We start from the raw sequence: 25,355 nt of genomic DNA on the forward strand, positions 1-25,355 counted from the left end.
AATCATGCAAGTAGATATTTTTACATTTCTTGTTGAAATATTCTGACTTAAAGAATTGTTAATATTCTCTATTACAAAGGTTTGTTTAAGATGAGAGTTCAGACTAAGCAAGATTTTAACATGAATTTTAAATATGGTTATGTTAAGATTTATGGTATTAGTTGTGAACATTTAAGAGCAAGCATTTGTAATGAATGTCATACATGACATTTGGCTTGCGCGCCATACCCGTGTTTGGTGACATGTAGCCTTAGAGGGAAGGTATATGATGGCTACAGGATATACACTGTCTTTGAATCTAAAGTACTTTTTTTTTCCCTCGAAACCCTAATTTTTACAGCTTTTATTTCTTGGTGGAAGGGGGTAAACTTTTATTGTAGTCATTCAGTAGTCATACTGGAGTATTTATGACCTAGCTATTTGATTTTTGAAGACATGAAAAAGGTAACGATTCTGTGTTTTATGCTCAGAGTTTTTTTTCTTCAGTAGATAATTCACAGGTGGGTGAGCGTACACTGTGTGGGAATGTGTGTGTGCTGTTGATAAATGCAGCATTTGTGGGGTGTTTAGAAAGTGGCTTGCGGTGTTACGGAAAGCAGGTGGAGAGTGAATTTCACTTTTTTTTCACCAGCTATTTGTATTGTGGCCATACTGTTTTTTAGTGTTTTTAGAGAAACCCAGCTTTGTAGGTTTGTCACTGGCAGGTGATTTGTACTGTGATCCAGATTGGAAGAGTTGTCTCTGTGGATACAGATACTCTGTGTAGCTCTAAGAGTAGCTCGAAGTATACTGATTTCTTGGTCTCCACTGGAGACCTGTGGAGCGACTCACTGCTTGTATGCTTGTGTGCAGGTTGGGAGGATGGCTGACTTTCAGCTCACTCCACAGCATGATTAGTGATGGAAGGAACTGTTGTAGGCCCAGAAAGTTGACTGAAGCCTTCTGTTCTGGGTTGGGTGCTTTCTAAGTTGATTACTGAAAAAGAGAGTAGAAATATTTGGGAACATGAGCCACTATACTCATCAGTAGTTTAAATTTTTTCTGAATTGTTCTATTTGTATACGTATAATAACTTGCCACCTTCCTTAGTCTTTACCTTGCCTACTTTCCTAGAGAATTTTTAAGATTTCTTGTGGTGGTGTTTAAAAAAAAAAAAATTCTTAATGGGTATTTTCTTTCTGTTTTTGTAACTTACAGATGAATGGGAGGCTGATTGACTCAATAATACTTTAAGCACATTTCAGTAGCCTCTTACAGAGCAAAATTTCTAGGTTTTATGGTGAGTATATAGAAGTGCCAGTTACTGGATAAAGGGCAAAGCAAAGCAAAGACCAGCCGGTGTACCTGAAACCCAGCCGTATGTTATTGCGATGAAAACTGGCTTTATGTAAGTGTACTTTTTGCACAGGGCCTGGTATGCATGAGAAGTTTCTACATTGGGCTTACAGATACATTTATGTGGGTGCTGCATCGAGAAGTCGTTATACAAAATTAGGGTGATTACGGTTTTGTGGAAAGATTTGTTGCTATTCTGTTATCACGTTATTATCGTGTGTTTTCACAGCATTACTTTTATTAAATATTTTTGTTCTCTAAGTTGCCTAAGTTGACACCATAGGTACCATAAAGCTGTGTTTGTCGTCGCGTCTGAATTTGCTTGTGGATCCCTTATAGACTTACTTTATAGACTTTGTAGACTTACTCATGTTATGCTCTTCAAGTGTTGGTGAGGTAAATTTTGTCTTTTTATTTAACGTTAGAGAAAATCTCTCATATTTGTAATTTCTAGTTTCATAATTTTGAAACTAAATAAATGGTGGCTCTTACGATTTGCAGCATCAGAAAAATGTGACATAGTGATTCTAATGTATAATTTATTATATAACAAAAATGCTTCTCCAGTAATTTCTTATATCTTATAAGAAATTATTGTAATTATTTTTATAACGTATCTCTTTGCTTATATTGAGATAGATTTTGTAATATTTTTCTGCATGTGTGATATTTTCTTAAGCATATGCTTATTACATAGTTAACAACTTCCCATTACAAGAAATGAAGACATTTCCAGTATTCTCATGCTAGATCTATAATTTGAGCTCAGTAAGTTGTCCTCTCACCGTTGTTGGAAGTTATATTTGTCTGTATTTTCATGTCATTAAATTCTTGGTGATCTTCAGTAGCTAATGCAGTTATGCTTTCCAGCTGACTGGTGTAGATTGTCCAGTCATTCACACAAAGCAATGACTGATGAATTAATACTTGTCCTCTGTTGTCTTGGGGCCATGACCAGTCATATTTACTTTTTTGCTTAATGAACTCAGATGTAAGCTAAATGAGAGAGGACTAACCAAATCTTCCTCAGTAATGTTCGTGTATTCCTATACCTCTTAACCATGCTGCTTTCTCCCTGTTGAGATAAATTAGCTTATGTATCATTCATATTACCACTGTTAGTAAATCTTAGCATATAGCATATGATTCAAAAATTGCCTCAAAGAGCTCTACTCCCTTAGAATATTATCACTTAAAGTTTTAACACATTCCGTAGATTTTACTACCTCTCATATTGGTATGAAATGAAGCCAGCATTCAAGCAAAAGACCCGGTGGAAGGCCTAAAGGGTGCCGTGGTTTATTAACTCCTTTACTTCATAAACAAGAAGCCCTGGTGACGCAGTGGTTAAGCGCCCTGCTGCTAGGTAAAAGGTTGGTGGCTTGAAACCACCCAGTGGTTCTGCGGAAGAAGGACCTGGAGATCTGCTTCCGTAAAGATTGCAGCCTGGAAAACCCTGTGGGGGTGGCTCTAGTCTGTCACGCGAGGTCTCTGTGAGTCGGACCTGACTGCACGGAACCTAACAACAACAACAAAACTGCTTCATAAACAGTGAGCGCACCTCATTTATGTTCTTTGATAACTATCCAAAATACGATTGACACATTTTTTGTTACATTGACATCTGTTGTAGCATTTCCTGTTCCTTCTCTTATTACAGTTATTTGTATGATAACTGTCTTGCCTCCCCTGTTAAAGTAGGATCTTTTCAGAGTGTGTATTATGTTTTACTCAGTAAACATTTGTCAAATACAACTTATATAAAAACCTGTTTTTAAATACCTGTATCTCCCAGTTTTAGAACATTTTTTAAATTGTTGGAGCTGTTGACTTCAGGAGGCCCTGTGTTCTCCACGGGCTAGTGGTCAGGCTGGACTGGATGAGCGCCCTGTCTGTGTGGGCAGGCCACTGTTGTTCTGCGGGCCATTTTCTCTTACTGTACAGTGGCATTCGGGTTTTACCTGTGCAACCTTAAGCTTCAAGAAAAGAAGTAGCACTTTTAGATAATTAAGCAAAAATACTAAAAATAGTATGAAAGCAATCTTTTCTTGGTAACATATAGTTTTTAATTTTAAAGGTAAATAAATTGACAGTAATGGTTATTCAGAATTTCAGTAATTGTAGTACACAGATAGAATGTTGCTAATAAAATATTGATAAACATGTATGGAAGGATGTAAACAAAACAAAAAAGGTTTGATTTTTCTTCCTCATTCTAAGCGAAGTACTGCCTTTCCCTCCAGGGATCTGAAGAGTTGTTAATATTACTCAGTTTAGAAATTACTAACTTGGTGTGTTCTTCTGAGTAGCCAGCTCCTAGTTTTGTATTTGAGATAGCCAGGCCCATTGTTCTGTTTACCTAAGAATTGGAATTCCAGTGACTTGTGGTCACAGTCTAACAGGATTTGAGAATAGACTACTTTGTTTTGACTTTGTAGAAAATGTCTATAAATATTGGCTGTTCTGGAAAGCCCATCAGGTAATAAAAAACCTTTCTGCCCCTTTTTGCCTTAAATAGTAAATATCTAAAGAGGTTGACATGAAAAGAATTTGATCTTTTGAGTTAACTAAAATCCTAAATGTTGTGTGCAATGGTGCTTACGGCACTTTGGTTGAGTTTGCAATTAGAAGGAAATACTGGGCTTTAGACAAAACATATGTTTTTTGGTCCTTTGTGAAAGGAAGGAGGTAGTAAATGCTGGTTGTTCTTTGAAATAGCGGGTGTTAAACAGGATATTGGCAGCCTAGAAGAGAATGGCTGGAGAACTGTCATTACCAAGAATATTCTTTTGGGGGTTAGGTATTGGCAACAGGGCACATAGTGTTCTGCCTTTATTGAAGGAATATGCTTATTTGTTTGTTTACTTTTGTCTTTGTGTTTTTAATCTTTAATGACATTTATGTTGGCAAGGGGTAAAAGGTCATGTGTTTTTAAAGCATATATGAATATTGATGATACAGTTCCTGTGATTTATTGGAAAAAGCTAGGTAAAACAGCTTTTAAACTGGATTCTGCTTTCTATCAAGTCTTCAACCCAACTAGAAATGTAAGTTATGAAGACTGTCTTAACATGTTAGTTGGCAAGTTTTTGCAGAAGTTAAAATCTACCATGTAAGAATTAGGTGTATGGCTGCTGAATGAATTCTTCCCAAATTTTTTATTGTATCTTGGACTCAAGTGATTGTCACTGAAAGGTTAAGGATATGGCTGTCTTTCATGGATTGATCCTTCTCAAATTATAAGTTCATAATTATAAGTTAATGAAAGAGAAACCTAATCTACTCTCACCCTGAACTCTGTGCTCAGGCATGGATTATCCCTGTGTGCAACTGAACGTAGAGGCTGTTTATTGTTGGTATTGTCTAAACGTTATTGGTGTATGTTCAGTTTTGGAGTTTCAAAAGAAACATTTTGAAATATAAAACGGAAGCCATTAAACACCAGCATCCTGTGTAAGGGAGGGTGGGAATAGACTCTCCGAGGATGGCGCCTTGTCTGGTAGACCATCTGCAGGTACATGGAATCACTCGCATGCTCTTATAATAAAGGCACAAAAACACTGTGAAACTGGTGGATTTTTAAAGGGAAGGTGCAGTGCTTCAGATACTTGCCCGGGATTTATCATGCTCTCTAATGGAATTTTAGTCACTGGCCCATTCTATACGGAGACACCAGTTCTTTTTGGATCCAGGCTGAGGGCAGCATGTGAGGGCCTTACTTGAAAGTCTTAATTTATAAAAAATGATAATGACTATCGGAAAGGTTTGTTTTCCAACATGGGTTATTTCTTTAAAATGTGATGTTCCGTGTTTTTATCCTCCAGTTTTTCTTCATTGTATTGGTAGTCATTTTGAAAACTGGATAATACTTGAACAAAGTAGGAAATAGGAGGAAGTGGGAAGGTTTGTTTCTCTGTCTTTCAAAACAATCTTCCGCTTAAGTATTTGTTCTGTGAATCGATATCCAGTAAAACCTCACCAGATTGGAATTCTTCAAGGTAAAACCGGACTAATTACATGGAAAGTCTGAGTAAGTTTAGTATTTAAAGAGAACTGAGTTTGCTTTTAAATAACTCATGTCTTTGTGTACAAAATGTTTCTAAATTGACGGTCTCTTATAATAAATGGATAATTGTAAATTCATTGTAGCCAGGATGTTTGCTTGGTGGCAATGTGTTGTTTTTAACAATTTGTTTATAGACACCATAAGCATGTCTCCTGCAAACTTTTGGATGCAGTTATCTGAAAAATTCCATTTAAAATATAGGGGAAATGAATTCCAGCCCATTTTATATGACTGTCAGTTCCAAAAAATTAATGAAAGAGTAAAAGAAAAAAAACTAGACAAAATTAGAGAGTAAGAAAGGCCGGAACATAAGTGATTTGCAGGATATTGGTTTTGATAGTAGAAGGATAACTATGATCTATAGTTGATAAATGAGGCTCATTAACTAAGGGATGATGAATGTAGATATTCCCAGCTAATAGAAAAGGCAATGTCCAATTTTGCCCTAACAAATAGAGGACTGGACGGCTTTGACATAACTTGTGGCTCTTAAGATGACCCGTGTGAGGTCATGAAGCCCTTACTGCAGCCTCACTTGCTCGGCTGCTCGGAACTCCCAGGGCCACCTAAAAATAGCTGCAGAACCACGCCTGGGTCATAAGCCTTCAACCGGAGGTGTTATCTGTGCAGAAGGAGGAAGAGTAACGGGCGTTGAGCTCTTAGTATATTTCAAAAAGAACAAAAAGCAGTGTATGTTAGGAATGTGATGGGTACGGGGCTGGGGGAGCTCAGGGAGGAGAGTAGCTTAAAGTTTTTGTTTACTTAGATTTTAAGGTAGAAAGAAAGATTCAGTGATGTTCAGAGGTACCATTTCTCACCATATCCTTCCGTTTCTGTTTCTACCAACTGCAATGCCTGGCACAGAAAGCCTTCCTCCTTTCTTCTCACGCTCCCTAGAATGGGCAGCCTAACCTCTCCAGATTATGCAGGTATTGGCCATTGTAATGCGTGGACTATGTTTGACTTTCTGTTTTCTAAGTCAGGTGGGAAATAGATTTTAATTTACAGATTTTTCCTGTTGCAAGTAACTCTGGAGGAGCACATGTATGTGATATAATAAGGGATACATAACTGACAGGAGCTCATGGTAGCCTTTGTGGACTGGTGATTGGCTTTTATACCTTCTTTTGGACTGGAAGTAACTTTTTAATATTAACTGTCGGTTTAGGAGAGAAAGTAAATATACGGAGAGAAGGTCCTTCCCTGAGTGAAATTTTCTTTTCTTCCCCCAGAATGTAGGATTTGAGAGGTGTCTCTCTCTTCGTCATCTTTTCTTTTGCCTTCTCTAAATTGTTGTAAAATAACTGAATGGTCTTGTTTTCCTTTGTTTGGGTCAAGAAATTTTAGCTGAAAATTGTTACTGTGTGAAAGAAGATTATTGACTCAACAAGCCTTCAATTTTCCGTGAATAACATTCCCACCCTCCAGCTTCAGGAACACGCTGTGCAGCCTTCTATTTTAAAATACAGACTGTAATTTAAAACAGGCAGCTTGATGCCCCACTGAACTTTGTTTAAGCCTGGAATAAAAGAGGGAAAAAAAGCTTTAAGCCACAAAAAAGTGACTAAGCTTTCTCAACCACTTTTCTTCATAATGCATTCTGTTTGAAAAAAATTAAAAAAGCTTCCAGGTACTATTGTTGTCTCTTTCCACAGAACCTAAAATCCACCCACTTTTAGACTGTGGCTTGTGCATCTTTTCATGTTGTTCCACGAGCGGGCTATCATTTGAGAGACTTGGTTTTCAGGTGCTCAGAGGAGTACTTGCTGTGGAATCTGTGCCTGTGTTTGTACGTGTTGTCCGGGTTCAGTGGCTGTGAGAACATTCTAAAATTAAATACGTGTTTTGTCACAATCCTTTCCTGATAGCTAATTTTCTGGAGTTCTCTAGATTTAAATAGTACCTGATTATTTGACTGGAATGATATAAATGTTTAACTGCGATATTGTTTACTCTCTGATCACGGTAAAAATGATGTGAGTTGAAAGTGGTTTATCTCACTTGCCTTTTTTTCCTTTTCACAAAAAGGAAAATAAACAGCTCACAGTGATAATGTATGGAAGGAACAGTGACTTTATGTTTTGGTAAAATCACATTTTGGCAGGGAGCTCGGCTCCCCTGATGATCTGTGTGTCGCTAAGGCTCTGGTTGTGAGCAACTCGGGTCACCTCTCAGGTCCTCAGCTTCCTCCTCTGAAAAATAAGTTAGATTTAGGAATCTCCGGGCACCTTCCCAACTCCAGAATGTTATGTGGCAGGCCTTCTTTGTTAGTTTAAAACAACGATCACTGATAATAAGGAACCCTCTTCTCTCCTTTCAGGGAAGAGTTGTGTGAACTGAGGGACCTGCAAGCTAACCAACCAACCTGTTGCCGTCCAGTTGATTTCAACTCATAGCAACCCTATAGGACAGAGCAGAACTACTCCATAGGGTTTCCAAGGAGCAGCTGGTGGGTTCGAACTGCCGACCTTTTGGTTAGCTGAGCTCTTAACCGCTGTGCCATCAGGGCACTCCAGGGATGTGCAGCCCCTTGAAATCTTCAGGCACAGCTCATGGGTGCCCCTTGATGGTCTTCTTCCCATTCTAGGATGCCATTTGTTTTTGTAGCATGAAAATTACACAGATTTAGAGATTTGGGGGCTGTCTGACTGAGTTGTTGTTGTTGGTTGCCGTCAAATTGATTCTGACTCATAGCGACCCTATGTGACAGGATAGAAGTGCCCAGTGGGTTTTCTTGGCTATTATCTTTACGGAAGCAGGCCTTTCTCCCAGACTGAGTAGCCTTGTTGTGCAGATCACGGGAGAACCATGGACCTTGTCTGTGGAACTCTTTTTCCATCCCTAACATCTCAGAGATTGCAGAGGTCTCCCTGTTCCACCCTTCTGTGTTCAGTCTGCCCGTCTTGATGTGTTTGAGTATAGGGAAGTACAGGGAAAAGGAGAAAAACTCATATAAAAAAGTTGAAAATTGAGTACATGTACCAGGTCTACATGTCTTTATGACTGCTTGGTAAAGTGGTTGGTAGAAAAAATGTACAAAGAAGGAAGCTAAAGGAGAGGGAAGTCTTTACTTTGTAATGCAGAGCCTAATACCTTTTTCCGCTGGGCCCGAACCCACTAGAGACAGTCTCCTGAATAAGAGGGCCACATGGTGTTCAGTTCTAATTTCCTGGTGGAGGAAAGAAGGCCTCCGAGGGTATGTACCTGAAGGTCTCCATTCATTTCTATACACTCCGGGTTTACACTTGTATACTACAAAGCGATTGGGTAAGCACTTTATGATTTTTAAACTGAGATCTAGCTAGAATGGAAACATTAGCAACCCACTGACATGAAAACCACGGTTTGTCCTTAATAGAACACAAGCCAGTTTCCTGGATAATGCCCCCTGCATTTCTAAGTTTTGTGTGTTTGTTTTACCTTTTTTTTTTTTTTTTTGAATTTTTGGAGCTCTGTGCTTCAACTTGGGTAGGGTGGTGTGGAACAAGTCTTATTTTTACTTTTTATCTTACTCCTCTTTCTTTCAAAGTACAAAATATGCAAAAGTACCCAATGGTATACATTGAGGCAGTGGTATAAGCTCCACAGGTAAACAGTGCCTTGAAAAGTAGGCCAGAAGGAATGAACCGGGTCACCGCTGGTGGCCAGGACTGCACAGCAGCATCCTGCCCCATCTGGAATTTGTGCCCCGGTACTCTTCTTTTTCAAAAATTTCTGATGTGAGAGGAGATCTTTTTTTTTTTTTTTTGGTTTCTTAATGGGCTTGGGTGGTTGAGGAGTGCAGTGTGAGGCAGTTAACACCTTCCAATGACCCTAAAAATACATGATTTATCTTTTCAGTTACCCTGTTATATAGAGAAAAATTGTCTTAGAAATACTAGTATAATAACAGCTAATTGTAAAATGTTTTATTTTCTACAAAGGAAGATTTCAGTTAATTTAGCATTGGAAACTATTAGCAAAAGTCAGCTGTGCTCAGAGTGAGGGTCTTAGCGGATCCACTGGCGTCGGGTGTGTGAGGTTGAAAGCCAGGGTCTCCTGATGGCTGTTTTGCCTGCTCAGAGCCAGGTAGCACCCCGTATTTCTATATTTTGGAAGTCTGGGGCTTTCAGGTGAGCAAGATAAGTGAGGTGTGCCTTTTATTTATACAAAGCTTTGATTTTCAAGATGCCTTTATTACGCTGGAGGCAACAAGACAACGTAGAGGCTGTTCAGTTGTCTCCGCATTGAGGTGGAAATGAACTGGTAAAAGTGGCCGCGATGAGAATGCGGGTGAAGAAAATTGTTGACACAAAGTGATGGGGAATGATAGATGCTTTTGAGGTTTTTAAGCTGAGTGACTAGGAGGCATGGTGGCAGTGTTGAAAAAGCAGGGAAATTGTGGTGGGGAGTTGGTTTAGAGGAAGAAAAGAATACCCAGGGATTTTATAAGATTAAAGCAAGTCTTGAATGACTTTGCTTGAATTCTAGAACTCCTAAAAGGAAGCAGTTCCTCTTTGTTCCTGAAGCCTTATTTTTTTTTTTATAATAGTTCCTTTATAAAGGAGGGTAAAACATTGTCATAAATAGGAATTGATGCTGAAAGAATGATAGCATTGGCTATAACTTTACATCGCATTTAAATTCTTGAAATGACTTGAAAATGGATGGAGGGATTTAAATATTTTTGTATCAGATTGTTTATAAACAACAGGGCTTACCGGAGTTGTTTCTAACCCTGCTTGGACTAAGACAAGAGCACAGTCTCAAGAAACAAATGAAACTAGTTGTTCAGTTGAGATTCATGGTTTTCTTTGCTTAGAGGATAGTACAGTAAGTTTATGTCCTAATACGCTCCTTGGGTGGATTTGGTAAACTTTTGAATGATCTAGACTATGTTTTATTGTACTAATTCATTTTGAAAGAACATTCCCTAGTTTAATTGATTTCATTATAATTTCTCCTTCTCTGAACCTTTTTAAGGTATGTGTATGTGTTTGTGAGCCTAGTATACAAATTTAGTGCCTTTACTTCTTTGTTTTTTTGAGGGTCTGTGAATATGTGGGGGTGGGAGGACCTGGTTTTAACAAGCTATTTTTGGAAAGACTATGCTGTCTTTTATTTTGTAAAAATGGTTAATCTTTTGACCACTTTAAGTTTCTCTGTGGTACAGTTGAATCCCCGCAGAAGAAATGGGCCCTCAGCAAGATTACTCTGGACTGTGTTGGAGCCCTGGTGGTATAGTGGTTAAGAGCTGTGGCCACCAACTCCTCGGAAATCCTATGGGGCAGTTCTGCTTTCCTTTAGGGTTGCTATTAGTCGGAATGGACTCGTTGGCAACAGATTTTTTTTTTCCCTTGTGAAGGGGTACTCTTTTTTTTTTTTAAATCAAGCCTCTCCCCCCTTTTTTCCTTTTAAACTTAATTTGTTAAATTAAACCCTTCTTTCTAGCTAAAGATAGAACATACCGTAGTATGGAAGGACAGTTAATAAAACAAGATAAAATTAATATTAATGAGTTTTTTTTAATGTGTATATTTTTACAGATTTAATTTGATCCGCTATCAAACTCAGATTTTTTAAAGCTCTAATTCCCAGATGTGAACATGGAGAGTCAGAATGGCAGGATACTTGCCTAAAAGTTGTAAAGTGGCGGAGTTGTGCTGGGTCTGTAGCTCCTTCAAGGTTAGCAGCTGCCTTGACGCACCTGCCCTCACCTAGTACACGCACCTTCACACCCTGGTGAGCTTTGATTGTCGAAGCTAAGACTGCTCACCTTTTAAATAAAACTGCTTTTGCCAGTTTTACTTAAAACCGTGAGTGTTCTTGAATAAGTGGGAAAGTGTTCAGATTCCATCCAGTGTTTCTGTTCTTCATAGCGACTGCATTTTAGGTTTCTTTAGCCTAAATGTTGACATCCTCAATTCAGGCGCAAGATTTCACTTTACACAGAAAAAATTCAATCACATTTAATGGTTATTTATTGACTGCTTCCTGTGTCTGAGATGTTACATGACATGTAGGAAAAATAAACATTTTAATAATTTCACTAGCCTATTAGCGTTTGTCCTTTTCTATAACACATTCAGCAAAAAGAAAGGAAGTCAGCAACAAAAAACCTATTTTTCAGGATTCCTGTTATTTAAAACTCTTTAGCATATTTTTTCATTTTATCCTCAGAGAACTGTCTACATATAGTTGCAGAATTTATACTTCAAACATATAATTTCACTGAAATATATTGCTGTTTTGTGGAAGTCGTGAATACTTGAAGGTATAAGAACAGCAGTGACTGTATCAAAATGGTTTGCTTAGCCTTTTGTGTGAGCTGCTCAGATCATGTCGAGTCTTGTTTCGGTGCTAGTGGTCTTAGGGGCAGGAGAACACCGCTTCCCGACACTTCCGTGAACATCTGGTGTGGTAGAGTAACAGTTGTGCTGGCTGTCTTGATTGGCTTCACGAGGGTTTTATTATTTTTACTGTTTTTTACATGGACTGGATTTCCATTTTATTTTTTTATAGGAATAAAAACAGAATATTAAAGTTCTAGCCATCTTTGATAAAATTCTGGCCTGTTTTTGGGTGTCAGATTTTAAAACCTGTATTTCAATAAGCCCATTACGTTGATGAAACACATCCCCACGTTCCGTAAGTTTATGGTCTAGATACTTTGCCTTTAACCCTTTACATTTACATGGGAGCAACATATATGTGAAACCTCCCGTGTAGTGCTTGCCAGACATGTAGGTGCTCAGTAAATGTCGATTTCTAACCCTTCCTTTGTCCTCCTTCCCTTTCTAAATTTGGTGTAGCTGCCAGGCCTGTTAAGGTTGCTAACCCACCAATTTCAGAGACTCAGCACTCCCTGTCTGTGACTGAGGAGACGTGACAGAGAAGGACATCACAGTCAGGGAGAGTAAGCAGCTGACGCTTGGCTAGCACTTCACCTCGTTGACTGTTACTACATTGTTGAACCCCAACACTGAGGACCTCTGTGGACACAGGGTGTGCTGGTTGGAATGCCTCCAGGATTGTCCTGCATTCACTTTGATTTTATATTCTTCACTTTTTATTTACCATATAAACAGAGTAACATGAAAATGAGAAAAACACATTAACATAAATTGTAATTAAAAAAAAAATTCCCAATATCGTGCTACCATTTTTGGTTTCTCTTAAGCACCTCAGACTGAATTCTTGTGACAGGGTGGGAGTTGCTGGGATGAAGAGGCAAAATCCTCTAGCGTTCACCTTATGGTTAGCTAGTTGTGAATAATTATGGACATAGAGTTTAGATAATTGAAATACATTGACAGTTCAAAAATTTACCACTAGCCACTGGTTTTACACTTATTTACATCCGAATATAAAGAGCCCTAGTGGTGCAGTGGTTAAAGGTGCTCAGCTGCTAACCCTAAAGGTCGTGGTTTGAACCCACCAGCCGATCTGTGGGAGAAGGCAGTCTGCTTCCATAACAGTTAAACCAAAACCAAGCTCATTGTCGTTGAGTCGATTCTGACTCATGGCGACCCTACAGGATAGGTAGGGTGCTTGGTGGATTTGAACTGCCAACCCCTATTGGCAGTTCTCTGTCCTCTGGTACTCGCTGTGTGTCTGAATTGACTCGAAGGCAAAAGGTTTACATGCCAATATTATTATCAGCGCTGCATGGGTAACAGAGTAGGAGGAGTGATTTGAGTGTACGTTTTCCTTTGCCCTTTCCAACTTGTGGTATTATCAATAAGTAGTAAAATTACCAAAAAGAAGACAGGGAGGGGGAAAAAAAGGGCCCAAGCAAAAAGCTTGGATAGAAATCTGCTTTGTTTGCAGTGCCAGTTTAGATAAACTTCTTTGATTTCTGTAAGGGTTTTCAGATTTCTGAGACAGATAACCATACAAACCATAGTTGTCTAGAGACAACCAAATGTGATTGATAACAAATGTTTAGTGGAAGACAGAAGGTGGTGAATTGGGTAATATAATTTAAGATATCCTTTGAGTCAAATCACTAATGTTTTTTATAAATCTAAAGATACAATATTATATATATTTAAAGATACAGTGGAAACCCTGGTGGCGTAGTGGTTAAGTGCTACAGCTGCTAACCAACGGGTCGTCAGTTCGAATCTGCCAGGCGCTCCTTGGAAACTCTTTGGGGCAGTTCTGCTCTGTCCTGTAGGGTCGCTATGAGTCGGAATCGACTCGACGGCACTGGGTTTGGTTTTGGGTAAAGATACCATATTATATATACATGTAAATCTAAAGATAGACAATATTTTGTATGTATATTTAACAAAACAAAAACCCTGTTGCTGCGGAGTTGATTCTCATTCAGAGTTTTCCAAGGAGCAGCTGGTGGTTTTGAACTGCCAGCCTTTTGGTTAGCAGCAGAGCTCCTCTGCGTGTGTGTGTGTGTGTGTGTGTATTAAAGAGAGAGGGCCATGGTGGCACAGTGGTTAAATGCTCAGCTGCTAACCACGAGGTTGGTGGTTCACACCCACCAGGTGCTCCTCAGGAGAAAGACGGAGCAGTCTGCTCCTGTAAAGATTACAACCTTGGAAATCTCATAGGGTCGCCATGAGTTGGGATCAACTCGACGGCAACAGGGTTTTATGTACACACACGTGTGTGTGTATGGAGAGACATGCTTAAATAATTACTCTAAGACAGGACATAACCTTTTTGAATTCTGCCTTTTTTATCCCAATTTGATTAGATGACATTAAGTAAAATATGTTGTGGGAATCAGGAGGTGTTCTGCACAGGAGAAAACACCTTGAAAGGTTCTTGTGCTGGGTTTTTTAGTGTTGCTCTTTCAGTCAGGCCGTTGTATTTATTAATAATTAAATGATTCGTCAGAAGGCAGGTAGGAAACTTTTGCAAATGATTATTTAATAAGTGAACTGTGTAGCAAAAGTGGTAGCTCGTGAAGAGGTACCTGGGCAAACTCTGCAGGAGATGAGTGGGAATTCACAGTTGTAAATAGATTCATATATTTTACTTTTCCAACATTTTATTGCCTGTGCTATCATGTCTTTGTATAATCACACTCACCATCACCAGTTTCATCTTTCGAATGTGCCCACAAACCTAATTTCTCCTTAAAACAATAAAAACAAAACAAAAAAAGGCCCAAGCAGAAGCTTGGATAGAAATCTACTTTGTTTGCAGTGCCACTTTAGATAAACTTCTTTGATTTCTGTAAGGGTTTTCAGATTTCTGAAACAGATAACCATACAAACCATAATGTCTAGGGACAACCAAACGTGATTGATAACAAATCTTTGGTGGAAGACAGAAGGTGGTGAATTGGGTAATATAATTTAAGATATCCTTTGAGTCAAATCACTAATGTGGACCCTTTAGATACAATACTATATAGGTATCTAAAGATATACTATTATTATTTTTATATATAAATCTAAAGATACAATATTATATATATCTAAAGAAAAAAAAAATTTTTTTTAAAGATACAATGGAAACCCTGGTGGCGTAGTGGTTAAGTGCTACGGCTGCTAACCAAGAGGTTGGCAGTTCAGATCTACCAGGCGCTCCTTGGAAACTCTATGGGGCAGTTCTACTCTGTCCTGTAGGGTCGCTATGAGTCAGAATCGACCCGGCGGCAGTGGGTTTGGTTTTTGGTTTATATATGTATAAAGATACAATGTTATGTATTCGTAAATATACATCAGTATAATTAATGAATTTCTTAGCCTCCCTGACTAATTTTGTTTTATATTGTGGCATTCTAAAGAAAAAAGAAAAAAAAAAAGTTTGACCCAGATAGTCTATAACTTAATGATAAAAATTTAAGAATATCAGTTTTTTATCGGCAAAAAGGGAATTTACAAGTATGTTTATAAACAGCTTGGATGAGGTATTCATTGAGAATTATAAATAAGTGTGTTATTTTTAAGTATACCAATGGCCACTTTTAACTGAAGGTCCTATTGTGACAACATTTTTATATCGTATGACGTTTTTATATGGGATATATAACCTCTGGGTTTCTAAAAAAGGATTTGAACTGGCTTATAGTAAAACATTTATATACACTAAGGTTCCGAAAAATAGAAGACATATATATATATTTTTAAGTTTGAAAAGGGAGAAGCAAACAAGCCATGATAATGAAATTACAAGAATACCTATTAAAACTGAGGCTGTGTTCCTGACTACAAAGTCAAAGGGGGAAAATCGAGGTTGTGTAATTATCAATAGAAAACAAAACACATCCTTCCTTAAGGAAGGAATGTCACTTTTCTTCTTTTGTTTTGTAAAAGGAAATACTCTGTAAAGGAACATATGAAATGCCCCTGTGAAAATGATAAATTTGATGCCAAAGTCTATGATTCTGGTTTTTTCTCATGTTAGAGAAATTGTCCCGTGTCGTTTGGGATGATAATCCAGGACCTAAATTAGTCATCCTGTAACATGAGTGAATGAATGATTTTTTTTCTGTAACTTGTTTAACTGCCTTTTCAAAATTGTAAATCCAGCAGCTCTGTACACAGGAGTAGCTTATTGAGCCCTTTTTATTTCACAGTAATAATAAAAAATTTTATAAGCATAAAATATATAGCAGGATGAAAACTCATTTAGTGAAAAAAAAGTTGAATTATGAAAAGAGTATTGTTCATAAACTTACGTTTCTTTGTTTTGAGGGTTAGGTTGTAGGTAATGTTATATAATTTCATACTTTTCTATTTGTACCTTTTTACCAGAGAAGATTGCTAATCCTTGGGTCATAAAATTTGGGTTCAAGATTAATTGGTGAGGCAGGTGATAGTCTAAATTTTGTAATGCAGACATTCTACTGATCAGTTAATAGTTTGTAACCTTTCCATTTTATAGCAAAATCTATGTGATTTATTTCTCTTGAACTCCTTGACTTGAGTACATTATGTAATTGGAGATGTATTCCTGGGGAGAAAAAGAGAAATTCATAATTGATCCGTAGAGCTTGTCCAGCTCCTTCAGGATTTCAGTGGTGAGGACAGGAGAGTTGGCATGTCACCACCCAGGACTGGCCAGGTGACACAATTTTTAATTTCTGTGTTATCTACTTTACTAAGAGGGGGCTGTGGGCAGCAGGCTGGTGACCCAGCAGGGGGCAAGGTCCTTCATACCAGCTTGGGATCTGCAACTGTCTTTCCCTGTGGTAGCCTTTTAGCCATTCACCAACTTTTCAGGGGAGAGGGGTGGTTCTATATTGTGTTGCTTTTATTGTAAGGGAAAGAGTCTGTTTTTGAGCCCAGATTCTGTGACAGAATTCAAAAGAAAATTTAATATATGTTTAATTATCCTTACGAAAAATTAACATAGTAAAACTGCCTCAGCTCATTTGTAGGGAATCTAGTCATTTCTGACTTCCTTCAAGTAAAAGAAAATTCTAGTAGTTTGAAAATTCTTCCTTATAGAGACTCTCGAAAAGAGATCTAACACCACTGTTGATGCTTTTGTGTGCTCTTACTGCTAGGAAGAATACCTGCTGGGGATTTGGTGGCTCCCCCTCAGCTAGGGGTGGCGCTTTTTTTACAAACCCATCAGCCACAGAAGCATGGATGGCAACTGTCCGAATCGGCTTTATTTTTTCCGTTTATGGTTGTTGTATTTTTGTTTGTTTTTAAAACACAAAAACTTGTAAACAGGCAAACTTAAAGGTTGGTGGTAAGCAACCACACTGGTTTTCAGCGTTTTCCCTTTGGAGCATTTAAAAAATATATATCTTATGGGTGTCGAGATGAGCTTGTGTGATTGGACAAAAAAGCTCCAGGACTTGGAATAACTCTCTCCTGTCGCTTCAGTGTACAAATCGGTTTTGCTCTCTTCGCTGGCCACTTGTACTTAAAACAGTTTTTGACAAATACTGAAGTTTCACAAATACAGAAGTAGCAGTTAGAGAGGTGGCTTTGCAAGTCCCCTGAAACATTCATGCCTGTCCTCAGTCACTCTTAATTTGAATGAGAAAGAGGACGGCAGAAGCTGTTTTTATTTTTGCCTGGGAGGGAGAGAAAAGGGAGGCGGAACATTGTACTGTGTAATTTAAAAAAAAAAAAATTCAGATTCCATTGAGATTCTTTCTTGTTTACTTTCTGTTTTACTCTTGTTGTCTGTCCATGAGCTTGACGAATGTAAGCCTTCCCCCAGGAATGTGGAGAGATGTGGTACAGGCCGCCTCATAACCTTCCTGGATATTTTTATAATTTATCATCAGCTGACACTGCCTGGGTAGAATATTCTTACCACTCCCTCTGGCTGCTGGAAGTCTGAAATTACATCTTTGTCTTTGAAGTCAGGCATACTGTTAGCGTTGCCATGGCAACAGGGCGGGTAATGGCCTCCACAGACAGGAGATTGGTATTTAGCGTTTAAACGCTGCTGTACACAAGGCCTTGATTTTTAGAGTGGTTACCGAACTATCCCCTTTTAGTAAATGTTTAAAAATTACATTTTTACATGGTCTTACTAGATTAATAGTCATGGTTTATTTTGTTTTAACTGCAAGGATAAAAGCATTATTCCATTAAATGGGTAGCTTTTTTTCTCTTTTGGTTTATGCATTATTAACACAAGCTTTCCTGTTTTGCTTGTAACATTTTATAGGCTTTTTCAAACGTGAAGTCAGATTTGCTCTGTTGCTCCTTTATTTTTTGGACTTAACCCATTATCTGCCTGATCTTGCATGGTTTCAGAGGAGACAAAGTTCTAAAGTGCTGAGCTTAAAAGTATTAAAGGTGAATTTTTTTTAAAACTATGCATGTGATGATGTTAATCAGTTTTCCTCTGTGAATTTTGCTGCAGTAACTTTATTTTTAAAATTCTTCTGTTTCCAGTTTCTGTGCAGCCCCTTTCTTGTACCCTCTCACCCGGTATAAAAGGAAAGCCTGTCTGCATTTGTGGGAAACAGGGACATTTTGAAAAGGTGTCAGTTGGTGGGATTTTTAGAAACAATATTCTCTCATTTAGTTAAATCAGTTTGGTCTGAGGCCAGTCATGTATGTATATATGTGGTTTTGCTTCTTGATTATTTTTTCATTAGAATAGTGATGAGTCTTAGAAGTTCAGGTAGTATATACAGGTCCCTCCCTACCTGATGTAGGACGGCTTCTAAAATGTCTTTCTGAATGCCTCACCACTTCATGTAGTATTTTATTTCTGGTAATTTAAATGGTTAGTACATTCTTCCTTATATTAACTTGAAATGTTTTCTTAGTTCTGGGTTTTACTTCCACTTTCTTAAACCACACAAAACCACACCAAACCCGTTGCTCTCAACTCTATTCCAACTCATAACAATTATAAGACAGAGTAGAATTGCCCCATAGAGTTTCCAAGGAGTGGCTGATGGATTTGAACTGCTGACGTTTTGGTTAGCAGTCGAGCTCTTAACCACTCCCTCTTGCATATGGTGGCTGTTCATATACTTGAAGACAGTTTTTATTTTACCTGAGTTTTCTCTGGGTTAACAGTTTCTTGTTCCTTTAATTGTGGAGTCCTGGTAGGGCAGTGGTTAAGAATTCGGTTGTTAACCAAACGGTTGCGTAGCTCAAACTCACCAGCCGGTCCGTGGAAACCGAATGGGGCAGTTATACTCTGTTCCACAGGGTTGCTGTGAGTCAAAATTGACTCTGTAGCAGCGGATTTGTGTTTCATTTTTTTTGGAGGTTTAGTTGCTTTAATTACTCTTCCACCTGCTTGGTTTGAAGTGCCCGTCAGTCTTTCCGTACTTCTTAGCTAAACCCCCTATTTGCATATGCAGCTCCAGATGTGATCTCCACAGCAAACTGAGTCCTCCACAGGTATGGCTGGCATGGGGCCAGCCCGCCACCCCCTGTCCCAGGCTGTCGTGATGCCATTGTTAATGTAGTCAGGGAGCCTGCTGGGCTTGACAGCAACTGTATGACGCTCTGAGGGAAACTGCGTCTGTGGTGGATGTCGCATCCGTCCTGTACCTGTGGGGTTGGACCTGACCCCACATACAATTTTCATGTTTGTCCTTGTTGAATGCTGTTTTACTTGAAGCTGGCTAATACGTATTTGGATCCTGAATCTAATATCCAGTGTATTTAGTGTCATCCCTAGCTTTGTGACATCTGTGAATTTAAATCTCACAGTGGTTTTTAATTTAATGCAAAAAATTCGGTAGACCAAATGCAGAACTTTTTGACATTCTGGTTATTGCTGTTCATCCAGGTGTAATAAAGCTAGAGCAGCTGCATCTTCTAGACCATATATTACATGTTACCCACAACACTATCCTAAGAGACTTTGTCAGATGCTGCTGGGTGGGAATCCAGAATTAGAGCAATAGCCCTATTCTCTGGGTTATACTGCTTGTTTTCAAAATTATGCATTCTGGATTATACATCACTTTTCCAATGAAATAAAACATATAAAGGCTATATAACAACAGCTATGGAATTTTTTTTTTTTTTATGGAAGCAGCAGTCAAGAAATCAAAAGACGCGTTGCATTGGGTAAATCTGCTGCAAAGGACCTCTTCAAAGTGTTGAAGAGCAAAGATGTCACCTTGAAGACTAAGGTGCGCCTGACCCAAGTTGTGGTATTTTCAATCACATCATATGCATGTGAACGCTGGACAATGAATATGCCTTTGAACTGTGGTGTTGGCAAAGAATATTAAATATACCACGGACTGCCAGAAGAGCAAACAAATCTGTCTTGGAAGAAGTGCAGCCAGAATGCTCCTTAGAGGCAAGGATGGCGAGACTGCATCTTACATACTTTGGACATGTTTCCAGGGGGATCAGTCCCTGGAGAAGGACATCATGCTTGGCAGAGTACAGGGTCAGCGGAAAAGAGGAAGACCCTCAATGAGGTGGATTGACACAGTGGCTTCAACAATGAGCTCAAGCATATCAAGGATTTTAAGGATGGCTCAGGACCGGGCATTGTTTCGTTCTGTTGTGCATGGGGTCGCTGTGAGTCGGAACCGACTTGACGGCACCCAACAACAACAGCAACAACAATTGAAAGTTACACATAATTTACTCCTAAGATACTTTTATCTTCAAGAAACTTAAGTTTTCTATACTAAGGGAAAAAAAATCTATTTTTTTAAGCCAGTTTAAATTGTTGTGTCCAGTGATCAGCGTCGACTTCTTCCCTATATCCAGGAGGAATAGCCAAGGTGAACGTCAAGAAAAGGCTAAAGAAACTGTGCCCAACCCCAGAAGTGCGTTAGAAGCAGACCCTGAATGTCACGGGTTCAAAGCAGAGGGCATTCCCCTGCGGTCTTGGGATTCTAGAAGGAAGCAGTGCCATTTGTGGGGCCTGCGATTCCAGGGAAGGGGCCTGTTGGTCACAGAAGCCTGTGGCCTCTGCCACAGCAGGATGGTTAACTGAGATGGTAGGCGGTGGAGCCAAGGGCTCCTCTGTTCTTGCTGTGTCTCACCTTCATGTGGGCAACCGACAGATGCCCTAGCTTCTCTTCCCTTCACCACTGCCATGACAGCTGCCAGGACCGACGGTCCAGACCCAGGGAAGATGTGTACTGAGGCCTTGCACTGGGGGAAGGACAGTGCAGTGGCTTCTGCAACACAGTGGGCTCTATCTGCTCACAGATAACCCTGGCGGAGGGGATGCAAACATGGGAGGAAACGGGAGGGTGAGCCAGGTGGGCGGGCCACTCACTAGAGGCATTCTTTCTTGAATGGTTCATGGGTCCTTTCCTGTATTTCTGCTGGAACCTCTAATAGGCTCTCTCTCCCCTCCCCTTTCACTCTGCAGAAGCCAAGGCTCTAGTTGTAGAGATAGGAACCTGGAGTCAGAGTTGTTAACAAATAAAAAATTTGGCAATAAGGTTTATAAAAAACCTATTAAAGCTTAAAACAGGGGAAAAAAAAAAAAGCTTGTTCATGGAGTGGTAGGTGGGAAGTTATCCTCTAGAGCTGGTCTCTGGGGTCAGGAGTCATTTCCTGGTTGATCATTTGGCCCTGTACAGTTCGTGACCATGTGTTGTTGTTGCTGTCAGGTCGGCTCTGACCCCTGGTGACCTTGCGTATAACGGGAGGAGAGGCTGCCCGGTGCTGCGCCATCTTCACCATCTTTCGTATATTTGAGTCCATTGTTGTGGTTATTTTGTGAGTCCGTCTCATTGAGGGTTTCCCTCATGTTCACTGACCCTTTACTTTACCAAACATGACATTCTTTTCTAGTGATTGATTTTTCCCGTGACTTCCTGATGATGTGTCCAAAATAAGCAAGATGAAGCCTTACCTTCCTCGCCTCTAAGGAGCATTCCCGTTGTGTTTCTTCTAAGACGGATTTGACTATTGAAGATTCTCTAATTGACCCACAGCTTTGGGGTGGGGGTGGGCAGAGTCTCACCCCACTGAAACTCTTAATGGGATTTTCATTAAGTGAGCTTGTGTCCTCGCCCAAGAAGGGAAAATATATGAGTGAATTTAATTGCTGAGTATTGTCGTGTTTATAGCAGTTGGAGCAGAAAGTATGCTGCAGAGACTTTTGGATATTCTAGATTAGTCCTGTCCAGTTGAGCTTTCTGCAGCGATGGAAACATTCTATACCTGTGCCGCCTCGTATGTTAACCACAAAACTAAACCCATTGCCTTCGAGTCAATTCTGACTTATAGCGATAGAGCACTTAAAATACGGCTAGTGTAACCAAATAAATGGAATTTTAATTTTAATTAATTTAAATTTAAGTAGTCACACATGGCTAATGGCTACAATATTCTATAGTGCAATTCTAGGTTATGGATCCTCTGCAGTCATTTTTTGTTTTTACAAAAAGTGGACTTTGGTGAAAACAGCATTATGTTTACCTTAAGGCCTTCAGGTTCTTGGCATATAAATCACTGATTTGCAGAGCATTCTCTGAATGAGTATTTTAAACTTCGTGTCATTCACACATGTGCACAGGAGATTGAAGGGACAGATGTATTTTAGATGCTGAGTTTCTTTGTTGCAGGGTTTTGGTGTATAAACCAAAAACCAGGATTTCAGGAATGTGAATAATTGCTCACTTGATCAATGCATGTTGAGTACAATTAAAGGTGAGAAGGCTAAAGTGTCTTTCTCCTTGGGTGTTTATCTGAATTTTCAGTTATCAGTTTTTTTTTTTTTTTTAGATAGTCTTTTGAAGTACTATGTGTAGCACAGTTAATGTTTGAAGGAGATGGTCCCAAACAGCTTCCCCCTCTGGGCACCTCTTTGCCTTATGTTGCTGCTGTTGTTGGGTACCATTGAGTCAGTTCCAACTCATGGTGACAGCATGTGTTAGAGTAGAACTGCTTCATCAGTTTTTCTAGGCTGTAATCTTTACGGAAGCACATCACCAGGCTTTTCTTCTGTGACACCCTTGGTTGGGTTCGAACTGCCAATCTTTAGGTTAGTAGACAAGTACAAGCCATTTATGCCAATGGGGACCTATATAACCAGTTAGTGCAGTAGAAGCTGACCCTGCTATGGGCTTAGGTTAGAGCTGTGTGTTAAGTAAAAGAAAGTAGGCCTGGGGGAAGGGCAGAGGGTCTCTTTCATGCGTGGTGCTTGGTGCAGATACATTTCTTTCTCCATTGCTGTCTTCAGTAACTTGCATGGACGCTGCTACAGGGTGGCTCACAGATGAGGTGGTGCTATAATGTTAGTAAAAGAAAAAACAAACAAACAAAGTCATTGCTGTTAAGTTGATTCTGACACATAGCAACCCTACAGGACAGAGCAGAAATGCCCCCTAGGATTTCCAGGGAGCAGCTGGTGGATTCAAACTGCTGATGTTTTGGTTAGCAGCTCTTAACAACTGTGCCACCAGGGCTCCATAATGTTAGTAGTAACAATTACTTTGCAGAGGTCACGTGTCATCTCAGACCGTTAGTCAGAAATGTGTACATCTTTAGAAAAAATTAGGAAAACAGAAGAAATAGTCGTTGGTTCTGTGTGCCCTAAATAAGATATAAATATCGAGAAGCCTGCTGTCATACTCTCTGCTCTCCCTAGCCCAGGAAAGCCACTTATTCTATGCCGCTGTGGTACTTCGTAATTAAAAAAAAAAAAAAAAAGTAACATTTAACAAACAACTTATATACTCTCCCAATAAAATTATGATAAAGAGTAAATCAGGTGAAGAGTCAATGGCAGAAAGGAATGCAGTTTTTCCCGGCAGATACCGGACAAGAGACCAGGTTTATCACAGCCTTTAAAAGGAGGTGCTGCTTTGTTTGGTACCACTTGGTAATGAGGGGTAAATCATAGAATCACCCCATCTCCCCCCAAACCAAGCTCTATGCTATGTTCAGTGAAATATTTATCAGTCTGAAACACTGTGTGACTCATTGCTCTGTGAGGGTGCTCTGTTTTGCTGGCTTTACTTCTCACAGGCATCGCATCGAATGTCACAGCTGTTATGGCTCAGTGTTTGCCCTTGGTCCACAGAGGTACCACAGGGCACACGCAGCATACCGCATTGCACAGAATTCCGGAGCAGCGTAGGAATTTGCATGTCACTGACCTTTCCAGGTCGGTTTCCTCCTGTGCCAGACGAGGAGGGATCCTGCTGAGGGTGATGCTGATGCCAAGAAGACTCTGGGTGGTGTCCCTCTCGCTGCCCTTTCCAAATCCCCAACACCCGGAGTTCTGTGTTCTGCTAGGGCACCAGACGTGGCGCTGCCTTCCCTTAGGTTGTATGTAAGAGCAGCCACTTCATTCCCCCTTCAGTGCTCTGTGTGCTTAGAATTCTCATAAGAACTGTATCTGGATTCATAATAATGTAATTGGGTAGTTGGAATAATATGTTCCAGGATTTCCTGTTCAGTTGTCACCTGCCTTCAGAACTCAACTTTTGTTCGTTGTCTCCATTCACTTCACTAAATACCACGTTTTAACATTCATAGCACGGTTTGTTATTCTGTTGCCTGGTATCAAAGGGTTAATGAATACTGACTTATTTTTTTTTGTGGGCCCTGTCCCACACTTGGGAACGTAAAGCTGTTTATCTTACCATCACCACCACCCCCTCACCCCTTAAAGAGAAAGAAAGCACTAGAAATGAGTGATAATAGTTTCTCAATAGTTGTTTGATTCTGTGGCATACTGTACACTTCAGTATGAAAGCAGATGGCTGAGTTATTATTGCTGGTGGTTCTTACTCATTCAGTCTATAAACCTAATTCATTTTATTTATGATGGAAGAAGGGGAATTTATGAATTCATTTTGCTAAGCAATTTTTGAGCTTTGTAGTGTGCTATTATGATGGATACATTCCTTGTTTGAAGAAAGAAGTAGAGTCCCTGAGATCGTGAAGCACTTTTCGGCAAATACATTTTATTGTGATGTATGTTTACCCTGGTTAACATTCAGGAAGGGTGTGCATCAGGGTTGTATCCTTTCACCATACTTATTTAGCCTGTGTGCTGAGCAAATAATCTGTGTAGCCGGACTGTATGAAGAAGAAGACACATCAAAATTGGAGGAAGACTCCCTAACAACCTGTGTTATGCAGATGACACAACCTTGCTTGCTGAAAGTGAAGAAGACTTGAAGCACTTATTGATGAAGATCAAAGACTACAACCCTTCAGTATGGATTACACCTCAACATAAAGAAAACAAAAATCCTTACAACTGGACCAGTGAGCAACATCATGATAAATAGAGAAAAGATTGAAGTTGTCAAGGATTTCATTTTACTTGGTTCCACAATCAACGCCCATGGAAGCAGCAGTCAAGAAATCAAATAATGTATTGCATTGGGCAAAATCTGCAACAAAAGACCTCTTTTAAGAGTTAAAAAGCAAAGCTACCACTTTAAGGACTAAGGTGTGCCTGACCCAGGCCATAGTGTTTTCAGTCCCCTCAAAACTTGTACAAAAGCTTAACAATGAATAAGGAAGAACTGAAGGAGAATTGATGCCTTTGAATTATGGTATTGGAAAAGAATATTGAGTGTACCATGGATTGCCAGAAGAACAAACAAATCTGTCTTGGAAGA

General features: G+C 39.4%; 1 protein-coding gene across 4 annotated transcripts in view; it reads left to right on the forward strand.

Annotated features, from left to right (window-relative positions):
* Positions 1–25,355, forward strand: part of ARID1B (AT-rich interaction domain 1B) — a 502,278-nt gene that overhangs the window by 186,536 nt on the left and 290,387 nt on the right. The window lies entirely within an intron of this gene.

Source organism: Elephas maximus, chromosome 1, assembly GCF_024166365.1.
Source record: "Elephas maximus indicus isolate mEleMax1 chromosome 1, mEleMax1 primary haplotype, whole genome shotgun sequence".
In the NCBI taxonomy this organism is placed as follows: Eukaryota; Metazoa; Chordata; class Mammalia; order Proboscidea; family Elephantidae; genus Elephas; species Elephas maximus.